Below are 20,674 nucleotides of genomic sequence, written 5' to 3' on the forward strand. Positions count from 1 at the left end.
TACAACTTTTATGCCAAAAAATAATAATTTAATAATACATACTCAATACTGAGGTGTATCTATTAAGTATTCAGTGGGACTTTGGAGTAAATTCAAAATGAAATGTTATAGAAAACCAATGACTGTTTAGCTAAACCCAACTGTATGCACATATGACAGAATAACAGCTATAGAAGTTGGCTGACAAAGACTCTATGCCTCAGAAAATGTATTCTTCTGAAGCAAACATAGACATGTAGAGAGATGTCAAAGGAAAGGAAAGAAACACATCAATTAAATATAAATACAAGAGAAAAAAAGTAGTGCAAACAATGGAATGAACAATTAAAAACTTGCAATAAGAAATAAAGCATTCAAATCATTTAATAGTGACAACAATGGGGTACGACGATTAGGATTTAGCATCCGGTTGTCAATGAGGTCATTCGAAGTTGAGCACAATCTCAATTTGATGTAGGATTAGGAAGGAAGATTGCAATGTCCTTCTCATAGAACCATGCTAGCTTTTGTCTTATGGGATTTAAAAAACCAGGTAACATATAAATGTGGGTGGTCAGATGGGATTTCAGTTCACATCCTTATGAATATAAGTCCAGTGTCTCACCACTGCACCACCTTGCTCTGTAATAGTTGTGTTTCTAATGTTCCAAACAATGTGTGTGTCTTCATAACTAACAAAAATACACATGAAACTTCCTGGCAGATTAAAACTGTGTGCCGGACCGAGACTCAAACTCGGGACCATTGCCTTTCGCGGGCAAGTGCTCTACCAACTGAGCTACCCAAGCACGACTCACACCCCGTCCTCATAGCTTTACTTCTGCCAGTACCTCACAGGAGAGCTTCTGTAAAGTTTGGAAGGTAGGAGGCGAGGTACTGGCGGAAGTAAAGCAGTGAGGACGGGGCGGAAGTAAAGCTGTGAGGACTGGGCGTGAGTCGTGCTTGGGTAGCTCAGTTGGTAGAGCACTTGCCTGCAAAAGGCAAAGTCCCGAGTTTGAGTCTTGGTCCGACATACAGCTTTAATCTGCCAGGAAGTTTCATATCAGCGCACACTCCGGTTCAGAGTGAAAATCTCATTCTGGAAACATCCCCCAGCCTGTGGCTAACCCATGTCTCCGCAATATCCTTTCTTTGAGGAGTGCTAGTTCTGCAAGTTTCGCAGGAGAGCTTCTGTAAAGTTTGGAAGGTAGGAGGCGAGGTATTGGCAGAAGTAAAGCTGTGAGGACGGGGCGTGAGTCGTGGTTGGGTAGCTCAGTTGGTAGAGCAATTGCCCGCGAAACACAAAGGTCCTAAGTTCGAGTCTCGGTCTGGCACACAGTTTTAATCTGCCAGGAAGTTTCATATCAGCACACACTGCACTGCACAGTGAAAATCTCATTCTGGAAACATCCCCCAGGCTGTGGCTAAGCCATGTCTCCGCAATATCCTTTCTTTCAGGAGTGCTAGTTCTGCAAGGTTCACAGGAGAGCTTCAGTAAAGTTTGGAAGGTAGGAGGCGAGGTACTAGCAGAAGTAAAGCTGTGAGGACGGGTGTGAGTCGTGCTTGGGTAGCTCAGTTAGTAGAGCACTTGCCCCGCGAAAGGCAAAGGTCCCGAGTTCGAGTCTCAGTCCGGCACACAGTTTTAATCTGCCAGGAAGTTTCATATCAGCACACACTCTGCTACAGAGTGAAAATCTCATTCTGGAAAAATACACATGCGTGACTACACTACCCTGACTGGCTTCTTGTCTCACTTCTGCAGCCCAACTGCTGTGAGAGGGTGCATTAAGTTGAGTGTGTGAGAAGGAAGAATGAGGGGAGAGAGGAAGGAAAAGTTGGAAGGAAAGGAAGCTGAAAGCTCAGAGGGAGAGGTGGCAAGTGAATGGGAAAGAAATGTGGCACTGGTGAGACAGTCTTTGTGAAGGCAGGAAAAGTTGCATATGACACATGAAATAATGAAGGTGTGGGTCATCAGGAGGGAGCAAGGTGGGTGGGAGACGTGGCGAGTGGGCAGGGGGCTTGACACAGAAGGAACAGCGAATGGAGTTACTCAAAGGGAAGTGGGAGGCACATGGACAAGGATGGAGGTGAGAATGGGGCGAGGGTTAGTAATGAATGAGGCTAGGAGGATTGTGTTGTATGAACAGGTTCCATTTACGTAATTCTATCTGGAGTGGGGAGAGGTGGGGGCATGGGGAGTTGGGGGGGGAGGGGGGGGGAGGTAGATGCTAGTTTTGAAGCAGCCACTGGAGTCAAGCATGTTTAGCGGAGTGGCATGTTCTGCCTCACGCAGTCAACTCTGCTCTTGGAAACAATCTGTCAGTGGTCATCTTTTCTGGTGAACAATTGGTTGGTGGGCATGCACACATAAAAGTTTGTGTAGAAGTTACATCAGACTTGACAAATCATGAAACTGCTTCCACATGTGGTCCTTCTTCTGATAAAGTATGCAGTATAGAGTTGGGATTAGCGACCATATTGTCACCATAGTAATGATGGTTACTAAAGTTAATAAATCCACCAGGAAGGCTATGAGATTATTTTTTTCTAGGAAGGGCAGATATTAGTTGTTAGCATCCCATTTAAACAATGAATGGACGTCATTTACTTCCAATATGATGGATGTGGAGGAATTATGGCCAAATTTTAAATGGATTTTAAGCCATGCTCTGGAGAAGAATGTGTAGAGTAAGTGGATTAAGGACAGGAAAGACCCACTATGGTTTAATAACAAAATTTGCAAAAATTTTGAGGAAGCAGAGACCATTGCACTCTCAGTTTCATTCAAAAAAGAATGCGTGGATGACAACAGCCAAAAGTTGGTAGACATTCATATATTTGTAAAAAGATCAATGAGTGAAGCATACAACAACTATCACCATCGTACCTTAGCAAAAAAACTGCAGAGGCCTCGAGAAAAGTAAAATCACTAAGCAGGTCGAAGATTCCTATCCAGTCTTGTGTGGCAATGGAAGACAAAAAAATGATAGCTGACTGTTGCACAAACTCCCATGTGGAGGACATAGTAAAAGGCTTACCTGACATAGAGAAGCAACTGAATGAGGTCAAATTCACCAGGTCCAGATGGAATCCCAATTTGGTTTCACAGGCCATTGGTTCAGGGGCATTGGACCTTTACTTAGCTTGCATTTATCACAAATCTCTAGCAAAATAAAAGTACCAAACTATGGGGAAAAAGGCACAAGTAATGCCTTTAGATAAGAATGTAGAAGAACTGACCCATAAAATAACAGACCAATATTCTTAACATTGGTTTGCTGCAGAATTGTTGAATATTTTTTAGTTTGGAGACAGAAAAGCTCCTATCAAAAAATCAGAACAGATTTAGAAAGCATCACTTGAGTAAAATTCAGCTTGTCCTTTTCTTGCACGATATCTTGTAAACCATGGTTGAAGGACAACAGGCAATATCCACAGTCCTAGATTATCCAGAAAGCATTTGACATGGTGCCCCACTGCACACTGTTGAAGAAGGTATGAGTGTATAGAATGTGTTCCCAGATATGTGAGTGATTCAAAGACTTCTTCAGTAATAGAACCCAATACGTTGTCCTTGGTGGTGAGTGTTCATCAGTGATGAGGGTATCATCAGGAGCACCTCAGGGAAGTGAGATGGGACCACTCTTATTCTTAACATACGTAAATTATATGATGGACAGGGTGAGCATCAGCCTGTGGCTGCTGCTGATGCTTTGGTGTACAGAAAAGTGTTGTCACTGAGTGACTGTAGAAAGATTCAAGATGACTCAGACAAATTTTTAGTTGTCCTGATGAATAGCATCTTGCCTTAAATGTGGAAAAATGCAAATTAGAGCTTATGAGTACAAAAACAATACCATAATGTTTGAAAGCAGCACTACTAGTGTGTTGCTTGACAGTCACATTCATTAAAACCCAGGTGTAACATTGCAAAGCAATTTGAAATTGAATGAGCTTTTGAGGACAGTAGCAGGGAAAGTGACTGGCCGACTTTAGTTTATCAGAAGAATTTTACAGAAGTGTGGTTCATCTACAAAGGAGATCACATATAGAATACTACTGCCATCCATTCTTGAGTGTTGTTTAAGCGTTTAGGATTCCTGCTAGGTCAGATTGAGAAAGATATTGAAGCAATTCAGAGTTGGCCTGCTAGATTTGTTACCAGTAGGTTAGATCAACATGCAAGTACTGGTAGATCCTTGGTGAACTCAAATGAGATTCCCTGAAGGGAAAATGTTGTTCAAAATGGTTCAAATGGGGCTAAGCACTATGGGACTTAACATCTGATGTCATCAGTCCCCTTGTCTTAGAACTATTTAAATTTAACTAACCTAAGGATATCGCCGGCCGAAGTGGCCGTGCGGTTAAAGGCGCTGCAGTCTGGAACCGCAAGACCGCTACGGTCGCAGGTTAGAATCCTGCCTCGGGCATGGATGTTTGTGATGTCCTTAGGTTTAACTAGTTCTAAGTTCTAGGGGACTAATGACCTCAGCAGTTGAGTCCCATAGTGCTCAGAGCCATTTGAACCTAAGGATATCACACACATCCATGCCCGAGGCAGGATTCGTACCTGCGACCGTAACAGCAGCGCGTTTCAGCACTGAAGTGCCTACAACCGCTCGGCCGCAGCAGCCGGCTGAAAATGTTGTTCTTTTTGTAACACACTATTGAGAATTAGATAATCAGCATTTGAGGTTGACTGCAGAATCATTCTACTTCCTCCTACTTAAATTTTGAGTAAGAACCACTAAGATAAGAAAAATTAGGTCTCATATGGAGACACATAGACAGTTGTTTCCCTTTCTCTGTTTAAGAGTGAAAAAGAAAAGGATGTTAATAGTAGTGGTACATGGTACCCTCCGCCACCCACTGTACAGTGGTTTGCAGAGAATGTAGGTAAATGTAGATGTAGATCCAAGAAGACACATTTAAGAACAAAGAAAAATACCAAATAAAGACACCAATATATCAAGAAGCAGGAGGCATGGGCACATATGAAGTAGCTGACACAAATGTTAGCCTTCAGGTGTACAAGGTGCTTTACTCAGTGAATCAACATAAAATGCTGGAGGGAAGTTGTCGGAATTCACTTGGAACTGGGCAGGTTGAGAGTGAAATCAGTGTCGTAATGCAATTAGAAGAAAGAATTTCAAAACACAAAAACTTAAACATGGATGAATTACATAACAAGGTAATTAATGCAATGGGTGGTGACAACAAGTTAGTGGCAGTGAAAAACAGAACCACAGACAAGAGTGGACAACACCAGAGCAAAATAAAAGTGGGAGAAAATGGTAAAGAAACAATTATTGATGAAATAAAATTGTGAAGAAAGGTAACAAAATACTAAGGGAAATGAAAAGTAACAGGAATAAATGTGAAAATTTGAAAAAAAAAATTGTATGAAAAAGGGTGGGGTTAGGGTGTTGTTAGATGAAGGGGAAAGAAGAAATGCCCATATCAACAATAACTTCTGCAGAGAGAGGTCAGTCCTACCAAGTTATGGTGTTAATGGAGGTAAGATTGCAAAACACAAATGTGTTAATCATGGCTGTAATTTTGCTAACCATGTTTCATTACAAGTTACCAATATTGAGTCTTTGCCTTCACCCATCTTCCCACCTGCCAGCGATCTTTGTACCACCAAAAATGTTAAATTTTGGTTATCAATCAGTTGATAAATGGTGTTTCATGCTATTAATGATCAGATTGGATTAGGAAATGGGTGAAAGATGCTCATGACAAATATGGCAAGACAGATAGTCATTATATGAATCAAGTGCCAGAAAAATGGGTTGGGTGGGGGTCACAGTACTAGACTAGATGTTGGGGAACACAGAAAATTACCAAAAACCTCATGGTGTTGGGAAACAGTGTAGTGTGCATCTCAATTTAGCACATAAATTCATAAAACTATGAATATGGGGAGGTTATATTCCACACCAACTCAAACAAGTGTTCTTTTTTCTACAGTCTGTTGTTCACTGTGCCAAGGTTTGAAATTTGTCTCTTATATCCATATGTTTGTATTTTCTTCCCTTCCATCATTATCCTTGTATTTCAGATGACAAAATATACCAAAAAACCAACCCTTGCCCATTTCTGTCTGTCATTTACTATATAGGTTTCTTCTTCTTTCCTATGGTTCCCAGAGCATGACACTTTGGATTGATACAATATTGTCCTACAAAACTTTTACAGTGGCTGAGAGTTTTGTGCAACTAAATGATTGTTTAGTTGACTGAAAGTAGTTACAACAAGATTAAAATAATATGCAACTGGCAAAAAATTTGTACAAATTAACAGTGAAGCTATAGAACAGTTAATTTGTTTTGGTTTTAACAGTAGTTAAGGATACTGACGAGACAGAGAGCAAAAGATATAAGCAGATATGTAAAAATAGCCTGGACTGTTTTTGATAAACTAAATAGAGTTTGTAAAACTAAGATCCCAACATAACTGCAAAGAAAAGTTAACAATCACTGTGTCTTATCCATTCTGATTTATGGCAGTGAGACATTGACTTTTAATGTGAAAACCATTCAAAAACTGAAGGCTGCTCAGTGAACAACGGTGAGATGTATTTTGGAAATTACAAGGAGGGACACAAAGAGAAACAAGTCGATCAGGGAAGTGGAAGACATAATTATGACTGTAGTGAAAATGAAATGGAGTGTGGTGGGACCTGTGGCTTCACAAAATGATGGTTGTTGGACTAAGTAAATTCTTTGGTACTTTTCTGGATTCATATAGACAATAAAAGACTGAGATGATGACATAATTGGAGATGGGTACATGACATAAAACATGCAGAATCAACATAGATGCAAACAAAATATGCACAAAACCTGTAGGAGGTATTTATCCAGCAATAAATGTCAAATGGATGTTGGAGGTGGTGCTGATATGGTATTAAGTAAGGCCTCTATAATAGAATAAAAAAGGAAAAATCTTAATTTTTGATTGCTGCAGAGATCTGTGTTGTCAATACAAAAACTACTTATACTGAGAATATGTTTTAATTTCATGTTTTTAGCTTCTTTATGAAAATAATTTTTTGTAAAGATTGGCACAGTGTTAGCTGCTCGTTACAGTCTCTGCACTCTTGATAATGCTATTGCAGCAATATAATAACAATTATAATGAAAATTGTGGCAGTTTCAATTGAACTCAAACCTAAGCCTTGTGTTGCATGGGCAATGCTTTTACGAACTGAGCTACAGCAACTAACTTGTGAACCTTCAACACTATTTTCATGTGTTTCAAGTAACCACCCCTAAAGGGTAGTGTTCTTTCTTTTTGACATGGTCACTTTTGGATCTTTCACTCTGCCCCTATGTTGAACCCAGGGCTCTATCTTTGTGATCTTCTCTCCACACATTATGCACCCAAAATACCACTTGAATTTTGTCAAAACCACAAGACAGCAACATAGTTATATAAAGCAGTTGTTACTGATACACAGTCATGGTCATAATAGTAAATCTGGGTGTTTTAACTACAAGTTTAAACAATACTAAACAGACTCCTTAATCAACGACTACTTACACTGCAGCACCAAAAAAACTGGTATATGCATATGTATTCAAATACAGAGATATGTAAACAGGCATAATATGGCACTGCGGTCAGCAACGTCTATATAAGACAACAAGTGTCTGGCAAATTTGTTAGATTGGTTACTGCTGCTAAAATGGCAGTTTATCAATATTTAAGTGAGTTTTAATGTGGTGTTATAGTCAGAACATGAGTGATGGGACACAACATCTCTGAGGTAGCGATGAAGTACAACCATTTCACAAGTGTACCATGAATATCAGTAACCAGGTAAAACATCAAATCTCCAACACTGCCATGGCTGGAAAAAGATCCTGCAAGAACAGGGCCAATGATGACTGAAGAAAATCATTCAATGTGACAGAAGTGAAATTCTTCTGAAAATTGCTGCAGATTTCAATGCTGAGCCTTCAACAAGTATCATCACGAGAACCATTAAATGAAACATTGCTGATATGGGGTTTTGGGGCTGAAGGCCCACTAGTGTACTCTTGATGACTACACAACACAAAGCTTTAAGCCTCACCTGGGCTCATAAACACTGACATTGGACTGTTAATGACTGGAAACACATAGCCTGATCAAACGAGTCTCGATTCAAATTGTATAGAGCAGATGGATATGTATGGGTATGGAGACAACTTCATGAATCCATGCACTCTGCAGTAATGGTGTGAGGTGTGTGCAGTTGGAGTGATATGGGACCCGATACATCTAGATACAACTCTGACAGGTGACACATACATAAGCAACCTGTCTGATCATCTGCATCCATTAATGTCTATTGTGCATTCCGACAGACTTGGGAAATTCCAGAAGGGCAATGCGACACCCCACAAGTTCAGAATTACCACAGAGTGACTCCAGGAACAATTTTTTGAGTTTAAACACTTCAGCTCGCCACCAAACTCCCCAGACATGAACATTATGGAGCATAACTGGGATGTTTGCAATGTGCTGTTCAGAAGAGATCTCCACCCCCTCATAATCTTGCAGATTTATGGACACCCTTGCAATATTCATGGTGTCAGTTCCCTCCAACACTACTTCAGGCATTAGTTGAGTCCAAGCCATGTCGTACTGTGGCACTTATGAGTGCTCGTGGGGATCTACATGATATTAGGCAGATGTAACAGTTTCTTTGGCTCTTAAGTGTATCAAGCTGTTTAACACTTTGAGAACTGAGCTGCTATGGTGTTGTTCAAATAGTTATCAGCTTAAGGGGACCACACCCTGCCTATCTAACCCATGTTCATTAAGGCAAGTATTTGACCCATTTCTGAAAACACTATTTGATGCAGGACCTCAATATTTTTACTGTATGTTACATGATACTAATAGAGTCAACTGTACTAAAATCTACTTTATCCATTTTATAGTTTTTAAGAAATACTTTTTTAAATTTATTAACCAAAAATTAAGTTTTTTCTGCAGAAAATATTTTTGTGAACTTCCTAATGGGGGAATATTAATGAATGTAGTACCAGAGGTGGCTTTTTATGTTATTTAGAATCTCTGAAAATGTCATTCATTTATCTATGATAGTTTCTGATATAATGGGGCATACGTATTGAAAATTTTAGTTTGCGGGAAATTGACTTTAAAGAAAAACTTTTGAAATTTGTTACTTACAGTTAATCAAAACTGTCCTGCTGCATATGATGGCCTTTCTTTGGCCTCTAGCAGGCCTTCCAGCTTCTTTTTCACCTTCCTGGATGTTTGTCTTGCTTTCTTGGCCATATTAGATGCAGACCTGTCTGCATTGACTATCCTCATTTTATCAAAATGTTGCAACCCAGTGATCATATTTTCACCAGGATTAATTCCCAGCTTTTTCAGTACCCAACACTTTCCAATATTACCACAACTGAATGTAATAACAGCATCATGAACTCCTAGTTTCACTGTATGCATGCCTACAAATACAGGTTTAGGAATGCGGTTCCAGATTATGCTGTTGAAACATTCATTTGGGTTCTGTGTCTGCCCATGCAGACATTTCCTTATGTCAGGATGAGCCAAGTCTCTGAAAATAGGTTTAATTGCTGTAATAACAGCATCAGGAAGAGAATGCTGGTGAGAATAAAACTCTCCAGTTGCCTGAGCCCTATTGTATTTGCACCACGAATTTTCTCCTGATGGACACAATCCATGGCATGGCTTACCATCAGCAGTGGACTTATGGAAGAATATGGCCCAAACACCTCTCTTCATTGCCTCCATATTTTCTTTATTTCTCCTAATTACCTGCCCATAGTATACCTGCAAGTTTTCTATTTCAGTTTTAGACAACCGACCCTGTCCGGTCAACAATTTTCAATCTTCTAATTTGTTTTTCCTCTCATATCAACAGTTAGTTTTCTCAGCCTTGTTCCCAAACATTTTTGAACATGGCCTACACATTCTATTTTGCTAATAATGGCATATCCATATGGCTTAGAGTTCACCACATTGTTGTATGCCCTACTGTCACCATCGCACAAATTTTTGGTGTACCTTAAGCCTCTTGTTTCTACAGAGCGATGAAATATTTGTTGTACTCCATGAATTTCCATACCACCATTTGTTCCTCTAAAATTAGCTACACAGTTGTGTTCTTTATGTTCATTGACTTTACAACATTTGCAATATTTAGACATTATCTCCACATCTAACAATTTACCAGTGTCTACACTCGTGGCGGTCACTACTCCATTCAGAGAAGTATGTCCTCTTTTCTGCCAACTTCCATCAAGTGCAACTGCAATATCCAAACATCCATCATTTCCTCCCACTGCTTCCCTAGCACCAGTTTCATGCTTTCCTCACTGGCCTCACATAGAGCTTTCTCTAATATTGCAGTCAGTTTTTCAAATTTATTTGGTGGTTGATGTAAGTTCATCACTGAACAAAATGTTCTCCCTGCAGCCATGCCCTTGCCAATGGAGCGTAAGGCATAAACACTCATTCAACCTATACTTGAGTATTGCTCATCAGTGTGGGATCCGTACCAGATCGGGTTGACGGAGGATATAGAGAAGATCCAAAGAAGAGCGGTGCGTTTTGTCACAGGGTTATTTGGTAACCGTGATAGTGTTACAGAGATGTTTAGCAAACTCAAGTGGCAGACTCTGCAAGAGAGGCGCTCTGCATCGCGGTGTAGCTTGCTCGCCAGGTTTCGAGAGGGTGCGTTTCTGGATGAGGTATCGAATACATTGCTTCCCCCTACTTATACCTCCCGAGGAGATCACGAATGTAAAATTAGAGAGATTCGAGCGCGCACGGAGGCTTTCAGACAGTCGTTCTTCCCGCGAACCATACGCGACTAGAACAGAAAAGGGAGATAATGACAGTGGCACGTAAAGTGCCCTCCGCCACACACCGTTGGGTGGCTTGCAGAGTATAAATGTAGATGTAGAAACTAATCTAGTATTGATTTCACAAGGGGCACTTGCATCTGGTTTTGAAGAACTCATAAATGAAATCACAGCTGAGCATTTAGTGCAAATTAAATGAGAAGCAATTGCTAGGCCTTTTCTCCCACTGGCCACTCTCACAAATATTCACACTCTGCGACTCAACACACTGTCTACAGTGTACAAATTTAGAAATTACATCTGATAACATTATCAAATTTATAATAATGTTACTGCACCCCTTGTCACTTACAGAAATTCGTTGTAACTCTCTTGAAATGGTGAGCTGCTTTGATGACACACATGTTGAAGAATTACAAGGGTGAGTCAAATGAAAACCATAAATTTGTAATAACAAATCGAAATTTTGCACCGTTATCCTGCAAGTTGGTAAGCGTGCTACAAACAGCATGTAGAATGGTCTGAAGGTGGCAGCATAGTGCAGATGCACACATACTGTCGCGGTATCAGTATAAAAATGGCCACCCCACTTGCGACTTGCACCAGGGAAGAACAGCGTTCTGTTATTTGGTTTTTGCATAGTGAAGGTGTGAAACCTATTGAAATTCATCGACGAATGAAGGTTCAGTACGGTGATGCATGTTTGACACAGCATCAAGTCTATGAATGGAGTAGGAAGTTCACAAATGGTGTTACTTCAGTGGAAGATGCTCATCGTCCAGGTCAGGCGCAACGAGTTCTGACTCCACAGAACATTGCAGCAGTTGAAGCCATAGTGAAGGAAAACCGCCGAGTGACACTTAATGACTTTGCAGCATGTTTACAGATTAGTCATGGGTCAGCACACCACATTATGCATGATTTGCTCCAGTTTCACAAAGTGTCTGCAAGTTGGGTGCTACGGCAGCTGACTCCTGAAATGAGAGAACGACGTGTTGATGCTTGTGAAGAACTTCTTTGGTACTTCGAACAAGAAGGTGATGGCTTCCTTGCAAGAATCATTACTGGGGACGAAAACTGGGTTCGCTTCCACCAACCAGAAATGAAGAGGGAGCAAGGATGAAAAAAGGCATCATTTTGAAGCATTACATGCCTAGAGGGACCACTGTCACCAGTGCATCATACACAGATCTCCTAAAAAATCATCTGCGGCCTGCAATCAAATCAAAGCGACATGGATTGCTGTCAGCAAGTGTCCTTCTGCAACATTACAATGCAAGGCCCCATACTGCCCGTACAACAGTTGCAACAATCACAGACCTGCATTTTGAGTGTCTTCCTCATCCTCCATACTCACCAGACCTTGCCCCAAGTGATTTCCATATGTTTGGACCACTCAAAGATGCGATGGGTGGAGGACTTGCATTGAGCATGGGGGAGATTATGTTGGAAAGTGATACAGCTTTGTACCACTTCTGCACAATAAATAATATTTTTAAAAATATTTAAGGTTTTCATTTGATTCATCCTCGTACAATTAGAAACATCACTGCCAGGTGACATAACCTCTTGTACAGAAAGCTTTCTAAACTTGTTTCCTCTAAATTGTCATTTCTTGAAAATGCCTTTACATTTCGTCATCTTCAATAAACACAACAAAATACACCTAAAGAAGCACTGCAAACGTAAGTATAACAACTACTCGCAATCAAACTTGAACAAAACTAAGAGCGTGTTTGAAAGTGTGTTGTTTAAAAACAGCAGAAACAAAAGAATGCCGACCATTGCATTCCAAGGATAGCTAACACACTCAGGAGTCAAAAAAAATCCCTAACATGCAATGTAGTGGATATAAAGATCTAAAATATATGTAGAAAAGTGGGTGACACAAAAGTGGGCGTGGCACATAAACACACATGGTAGGAAAATGCTCTTGAAACGCTCGAAAAAAATTTTTTCAGAAAAATCCTTTTCAGAGTACTTAAATAAAACCTTAATCCATCGAAATATGATGAAAACTGAGAATTGATTTTTTTTGACCTGAACCACAGAGTGGTCCCCTTAAAGATAAGTCAGAAAACTACTTTATTCAGAGCGTAAGTCATGCTTGCAATAGAATAATGGTGTTTGTTAATTTGAGGAGGATACCAACAGGTTAAGGGCCTAATAAAAATAGAAATGCAATTCAAAAGAGTTGTTTGTATGCTATTGTTTTTAGCATTTTCAAGTACGATGTCATAAAATATTTGGATCTTGATACACTTAAGGTTACTTCTTAGACCTGATCTATGAGGGTAATCCCAAAAGTAAAGTCTCCTATTTTTTTATAAGTACAAAACTCTGTTTGTGTGGCAGTTGACCACACTGTTATGAAGAGTGCTTCATGCACTGTGTGTAAACATGCACACGCCGTGCTGAGGTGTTCTTGGCTAGGCAGCCATTGAGAATGGAGCTCCCGTTGGATGTTACCACCAAGTGCGAATTGCACGCAGTTATTCAGTTTTTTAACGCAAAGGGCACTGCGCCAATTGAAATCCATCGCCAATTGACAGAAGTGTTTGGTGAGTCGTGCGTGGATGTCAAAAATGTTCATAATTGGTGTAGAGAGTTTGCAGCTGGTCGGACCGAAGTTCAAGATTAACAAAGGAGTGGGAGACCGTCAGTTCCTGAGGAGACAGTGTAGAAGGTTGAGCAAAGCATGCATGAACATCGACGGATCACCCTGGATGATCTCTGCACGTTGGTTCCTGAGGTTTCCCAAACCACCGCTCACAGATTTTAACAGAAACATTGAACTACCGGAAGGTGTGCGCAAGATGGGTGCCACGCATGCTGACTGAGGACTACATGTGGCAACGAGTTGATGCTTCCTGCACATTTCTTCACCGCCTTGAAGCCCAACAGAATAACTTTCTGGACTCAATTGTCATGGGTGACAAAACCTGGGCATACCACTTTACACCTAAGACCAAGCAACAATCACACTAGAGGTGGCATCCTTCTTTGCCAAATCCGCATAAATTCAAACAAACACAGTCTGCCAGTAAAGTCATGACAACCATTTTTTGGGATCAGAACAAGGTATTGTTGGTCGACTTTATGCCCACTGGGACCACAATTAACTCTGACAGGTACTGTGAGACTCTGAAAAACTCAAATGGGCTAACTAATAACCTAACCTAACCTAACCTAACCTAACCTAACCTAACCTCACGCAGTTATTCAGTTTTTGAACGCAAAGGGCACTGCGCCAATTGAAATCCATCGCCAATTGACAGAAGTGTTTGGTGAGTCGTGCGTGGATGTCAAAAATGTTCATAAGTGGTGTAGAGAGTTTGCAGCTGGTCGGACCGAAGTTCAAGATTAACAAAGGAGTGGGAGACCGTCAGTTCCTGAGGAGACAGTGTAGAAGGTTGAGCAAAGCATGCATGAACATCGACGGATCACCCTGGATGATCTCTGCACGTTGGTTCCTGAGGTTTCCCAAACCACCGCTCACAGATTTTAATGGAAACATTGAACTACCGGAAGGTGTGCGCAAGATGGGTGCCACGCATGCTGACTGAGGACTACATGTGGCAACGAGTTGATGCTTCCTGCACATTTCTTCACCGCCTTGAAGCCCAACAGAATAACTTTCTGGACTCAATTGTCATGGGTGACAAAACCTGGGCATACCACTTTACACCTAAGACCAAGCAACAATCACACTAGAGGTGGCATCCTTCTTTGCCAAATCCGCATAAATTCAAACAAACACAGTCTGCCAGTAAAGTCATGACAACCATTTTTTGGGATCAGAACAAGGTATTGTTGGTCGACTTTATGCCCACTGGGACCACAATTAACTCTGACAGGTACTGTGAGACTCTGAAAAAACTCAAATGGGCTAATCAGAAATGGAGAAGAGGAATGTTGAGCTAGGGCGTACACATTCTCCATGACAATGCTCACCCACACATCGTTCGACAAACCGTTGCTCTCCTGCATCAGTTTCAGTGGAACATAATCACCCACCCAACCTATAGTCCTGACTTGGCACCCAGTGACTATCACCTGTTCCCTAAGTTCAAAGAACATTTGGCCGGAAAGCGATTCAGCTCCGACAACAAGGTGAAAGAAGAGGTTCATAACTTTCTGAACAGCATGGCGGCGCGCTGGTATGACATGGGCTACAAAAACTGCCACAGCGCCTACAAGAATGCATCGACAGAAATGGTGATTATGTTGAAAAGTAGCTAAATGTTCAAGCTGTAAACTGATGTAAGCCATTGTAGAAATAAACAGGTCTATGTACTCATAAAAAAATAGGAGACCTTACTTTTGGGGTTACCCTTGTATTTTACTATAGCTTAGGTCAGTCAGTGTCTTTTTAAGCCCAAATAATATTGTAACCATTTAAAAAGCATAGGTTTTTCTGCACCTACCATATTCCCTATGCAATTAAAGGTTCTGTAAAGCATAATTAGATCACCAGATTGCTCTAGGAGTACTTCAGCCCATTTCATCTAGGTTCTCAGCTTCTCTACTTGTATCAATTAAAAAACCTTAGTACCTAAGGTTTGTTTTAAGTATGGGGCCATTCAGCCCACACAGTTCAAGTTGCTGTGTTACACAGCCTCTCAAAACCATCCACTCATTTTTAGGAAGTCCAATTATTTTGAGCAAAAATAAATCAGTAAACTGGGTTGCTCTCAGAAGGACTAGATATATTATATTTCTTGAATGCCCCTTGTACATGAGTGAACTTATTTTAAGTAGACATCAGCATGCAGAGTAGCCAGATAATCCGTTTGTAATGGATTCGTTCATTTTTTGGCTTTAATTTCACCCCTTCATTTTTTTCTTTATTCGGTGTCACTAATTTTCCTGTTTTTTTAAAGTTGTGAAAAATGTGAGATTTTAATTGAATCAACTGTGGGTTCTTGGTGAAACACTGTAAATTAAATAAACAAACACTGTTTGTGCCTTGTTTCACAAATATTATTATTTATGTTACTGCACAGCCCAGGTTTCGAGTTATAAACTCATTTTCAAGTACATTGCTGATTCCCAAAGATGATAATGCACAAATAAACATGATGATAAGGCAAAAGATAGTCATCTCAACTACTTAAAGTATCGATCCATGGCTTAATGTGAAATTAGTTCAATGACTTTTTCTTATTTTTCGTTAGTATAGTGGGATGTTGTTTAAATCAAAATTATTTCTATTTTCAAGGGAGCAAGTGTCAGCAAGCAGATGGTCTGGCAATAGGCTCACCTTTATCCTCTTTACCAGCAGAAATGTTCATGGACAAGTAAGAGACTGATTTTCTTACGAGGGAACCAATGACAAAACATGCTGTGTATTGTTACGGATATGTAGATGATATTCTTTGTATATGGATAGGTCCCAATAGACAACTTCACAAATTTGTGGAAAATATGAACCAGTGGCACACTAACATAACGGTCAGAATTGAGTTGAAGGGTTTCAGCATAAATTTTCTGGACATTAGCTTAAAAATAGAAGACAGTAACCATAAACTTATACTGTATCGAATAGACTCCTTCACTGAGACATTCATCTGGCTTTCTCCCAACATCCTACAGCCTATAAACGTGCAACATTCCACCACATGATCCACTGTCTACTTTCTATCCCTGTGTCCCAAGAAAGCTTTGACCAGGAACTTAATACAATAAAAACAATAGCCACAATTAATGAATTTAATCCCAACATCATTGATAAAATTCTAGGTAAAAAAATGAAGAAGCAAGCCATGCCCCAACTGTCCTCAATGAAAAACACAGACAAACAGAAAAGTAAATGGTGCAGATTACCTTTCATAGGGAAAACATCAAATAGAATATGTAACATTTTGAAGGAAAATGGTTTCTCTGCATTTTTCTATGTCCCTTGGACAATGAGTAGTTGCTTGTTCACTGCAAAAGACAAACAACCAATCACCTTAAAAAGTGGGGTTTATAAAATCACATGCCATGAGTGTCAGTCTTGTACATTGGACAGACGGTGAGGTCAATCTGCACCAGGCTTAAAGAATACCATAGAAGCTGGAGATTGAAGAACCCTGATTCAGCCTTTGCAGAACATTGCCTGAGCAATAATTACAAAAACATAATAGATGTACAAGGTTTACACACAGAGGAAAAGGGGCTAAACTCAACCAATTAGGAATTTTAGAAATTCAAAGGCAGATGTGTACATCCCCACACCTATTATTAAACAAGAAAATCCAATTGAATTATTTACCGATTTTAGATGATATCACATCTCCAGAACAGAAGCAAAACTTTGGACCTCAGTCCATCAGCAGATAAAAAGTTCTTGGCTGATGCATAACTTTAGTCCCGTCATGTTAGTGTAGTTGCTGAATTTTGTAATTCTGTATGTAATTGTTAAAAAAAAAAGTCACTGAAGTAATTTTACATGAAGCCATGGATCAAAATATTAAGAAGTTGAGATGACTATTTTTGCCTTATCATCATGTTTATCTGGGCATTATCAACTTTGGGAATCAGTAAGGTACTTAAAAATGGACTTATAATAAAAACCTAGGTTGTGCTGTAACAATAAAAAAAATTGTGAAACACGACAAAAACAGTGTTTATTTAGTTAAAGTGAGATTAAATGTGGCCCATAAAAGAGAAGATATTTTTCATTCTGAAATGTGACTATCCCTGGTCAGAGATCTCACCCCCTTCCTTTTTATTGTATATACCAACATTGGCAACAACAGCAAGCAAAACAAATGAGTGGTTTGAAAGTAGCATCCTTCTGGTATTTGCTTGTAGTGTTTAAGCCCATACAATACCACTGGCACTGTTTCTATTCTGTGTTCACCAATTGCATTGTGTTCAAGCAAATGGCTGGATCAAGTTTACAGTCCTTTACACATGGTAATTAAAAATGAGTGGTGGTGAAAACAATGTTTCAAAAACATCTCCCAAGAAGGAAGTAAAATCTCAACATCAGCAGGTGTATTTCAAGGGGTTGATAAAATTATTTTAAGAGGTAAAACTGGGGGGAAAATAAAGATGGGTCATACTGCTAGGTGTGCAGAAAGGATTTTAACATTGTTCAGGGTGGATAAAATGACCTTTCAAATAACTTTCTCCATATAAAGAACATAAACTGAAGAAAAGTTGAAGTGTAGGCAATTTTAAACTCTCAAACTATTTTTTTTAAACTTAAATAACAAAAACTAATGTGATGGTGTTGCAGTATTTGAACTGGGTTTAGTTTAAAATGCTGTAAACCATAATTTAAGTTATTCCAGCCTTGACTGTGGCAATTAATTAGTATCCTGTATTTCCACCAATCCAACAACTATTGCTTCAAAATTGAAATGTGGATGTATGAAGGCAGAAGTGCTTGTGGAAAATGTGCTAGCTTCCATGAGTAAGACTTTTTAGAAGCTTTAAACCACAAAAAAGGCAAAATTCTTTACTCTGGCAACAGATGCATTGAATAGAAACAACAAAAAACTGTTCCTAGTATGCATATGCTAATTTGGTCCTCCACAGGGATTTTGTCAAGAATGCTGATGAAATTTTGGTAGCTATAACTGATTTAGTGTTACAGAGGTCGGAGACCCATAACTTGAATGTTAATCAGGTTATCATCATACAGTGATCATAATGCAAATGTTAATTTCAGTTTCAGATAAAACAGTCAGTTGCTATGCAGTAGGAATGAGAACATTTTGAAGGTAAATTATTCTAACCATATTGGACACAATGTATAACTGAAAAAAAAAAAAAAAAAAAAAAAAAAAAACACACAACAACAAGAACAAAAATCATCAGAGTTAGTTTTAAAAACCAGGAGGTATGAATGATCAAAAATCATCTAAAAACAACTGATGAATGAAGGAATTTCAACAATTGGCCAAAAATGAAAATGAACTCTTTTCAAAACAAATCTCTTAGAGGTTTGGCAATAAATAGCTAAAAATTGGGAGAAATAATGGAATAATACAGAAGTGGGAGAAAAAGAGGATAATCAGGAGTCTTCTGCATAAATTGGAATGGTTGGTGTGGACGACAACGTGATGAAATTTCCTATAGATAAATTAGATACTGACTTGGAGAACCTTGTACTGAAAATTCATAACCATTTTCCAGTCTTTGCCATGAGAAGAGAGCAATAAAATAATTTTCCCGATTTGTAAACTTGGAATGAGCTGAAATTCTATGCCACATACCCACAAGATCACTTCTGTTGACTTCTGCCATAATCAGACTGCTAGACAACTGGGATGCAGTTAAAAGCTATCTCCAGAGTATTCGTGATTTTCTAAGTTATTATCAAAAGTTTTCATTAATGATGGCCCTAAGAAAGTAGTTTGAACTGAAATTTACTTATATTTTAGTAGGAATGTTGGAAACCAGTTGAAAATAGTGACTAAAACAATGGAAAAAGTATTTTGGAAACATACAAGCAATGAAACTTCTCATCATAAAAATCCAACAAAGAAAGAAGGATAACTTGTATGGCAGTAAGGCAAAGGAACTCCTGGATGGGCTGTCTGTGATAGTTTCATGCAAAACAACAAGAGGTTCAAGCCCCCTCCATGGAAAACACAACCACATCATAACACCACCACATCCGAATTTTACTGTTGGCACTATACACGCTGGCATATGACATTCAGCAGGCATTCACCGTACCCACATGCTGCCACTGGATCACCACATTGTGTACCGTGATAGGACACTCCACACAACGTGGACCTATGGATGTTCAGGAATGTGGAAATCTCATATACAGAAATATGACACAAGTGATACACAATCACCTGATCATGTTTGAAGTCCATGTGTTCCACAGAGCACCACATTCTGCTCTCTCTCACGATGTCTAATGACTATTGAGGTCACTGATATGGAGTACCTGACAGTAGCTGGCAGCACAATGCACCTAATATGAAAAACATATGTTTTTTGGGGGTGTCCAGATACTTTTGATCACACAGTGTAAGTATGCATTTTTAGAAGCATTTGCTCTATTACAGGAAATTTGCTTTCACAATTTTGAGAATGCAGTGGAAATATTTCATTTTAGTGAGCATGTATGAAGTGTTCAGCTGTTACAGTGATAGCCGGCCGCGGTGGTCTAGCGGTTCTAGGCGCTCAGTCCGGAACCGCTCGACTGCTACGGTCGCAGGTTCGAATCCTGCCTCGGGCATGGATGTGTGTGATGTCCTTAGGTTAGTTAGGTTTAAGTGGTTCTAAGTTCTAGGGGACTGATGACCACAGATGTTAAGTCCCATAGTGCTCAGAGCCATTTGAACCATTTTGTTACAGTGATAATCTCTCAGAAAGTGTAAACAAGGAACATTGTAGCATATCAAATTGGGTTCATATTTTTTTTTACAGTGACTGATCTTGATACCTTAAACTTGTTTCAAGTTGTTAATACAAGGGTAAGACAATTATTATCCACAAAATAGTTATAAAATTTTATTGTAATCAAATAGGAAACTTATAAGAACATCATTTTTCGACAGAGTCTACTCGCGTTTCAATGCACTTGGTCCATTATTGTACAAGCTTCCTGATGCCCTCATAAAAGAAGGTCCTGAGTTGAGCAGTGAGCCAGGAAGGCACCACTTCTTTCACTGCTTCGTCTGAGGCACATCAATGGCCCCTTAATGCCTGTTTGAGTGGACTAAACAAGTGACAGTCAGAAGGGGCAAGATTGGGATTATATGGAGGATGATCCAGTACTTCACATTTGAGTTTCTGGAGCGATTCAGCAGTGTGGGCAGCATTATGCAGACAGGCATTGTCGTGCAACAACACAACATCTTTTGACAGCAATCCTTGGCGTTTGC

The 20,674-nt window shown here is 39.6% G+C and overlaps 1 protein-coding gene across 1 annotated transcript in view; it reads right to left on the bottom strand.

The window, feature by feature from the left end:
* LOC126193003 (dynein axonemal assembly factor 10) overlaps positions 1-20,674 on the bottom strand; it is a 217,218-nt gene that overhangs the window by 84,618 nt on the left and 111,926 nt on the right. The gene's annotated exons all lie outside the window — the stretch shown is intronic.

The sequence above is a fragment of the Schistocerca nitens genome, chromosome 1 (assembly GCF_023898315.1).
Source record: "Schistocerca nitens isolate TAMUIC-IGC-003100 chromosome 1, iqSchNite1.1, whole genome shotgun sequence".
NCBI lineage: Eukaryota > Metazoa > Arthropoda > Insecta > Orthoptera > Acrididae > Schistocerca > Schistocerca nitens.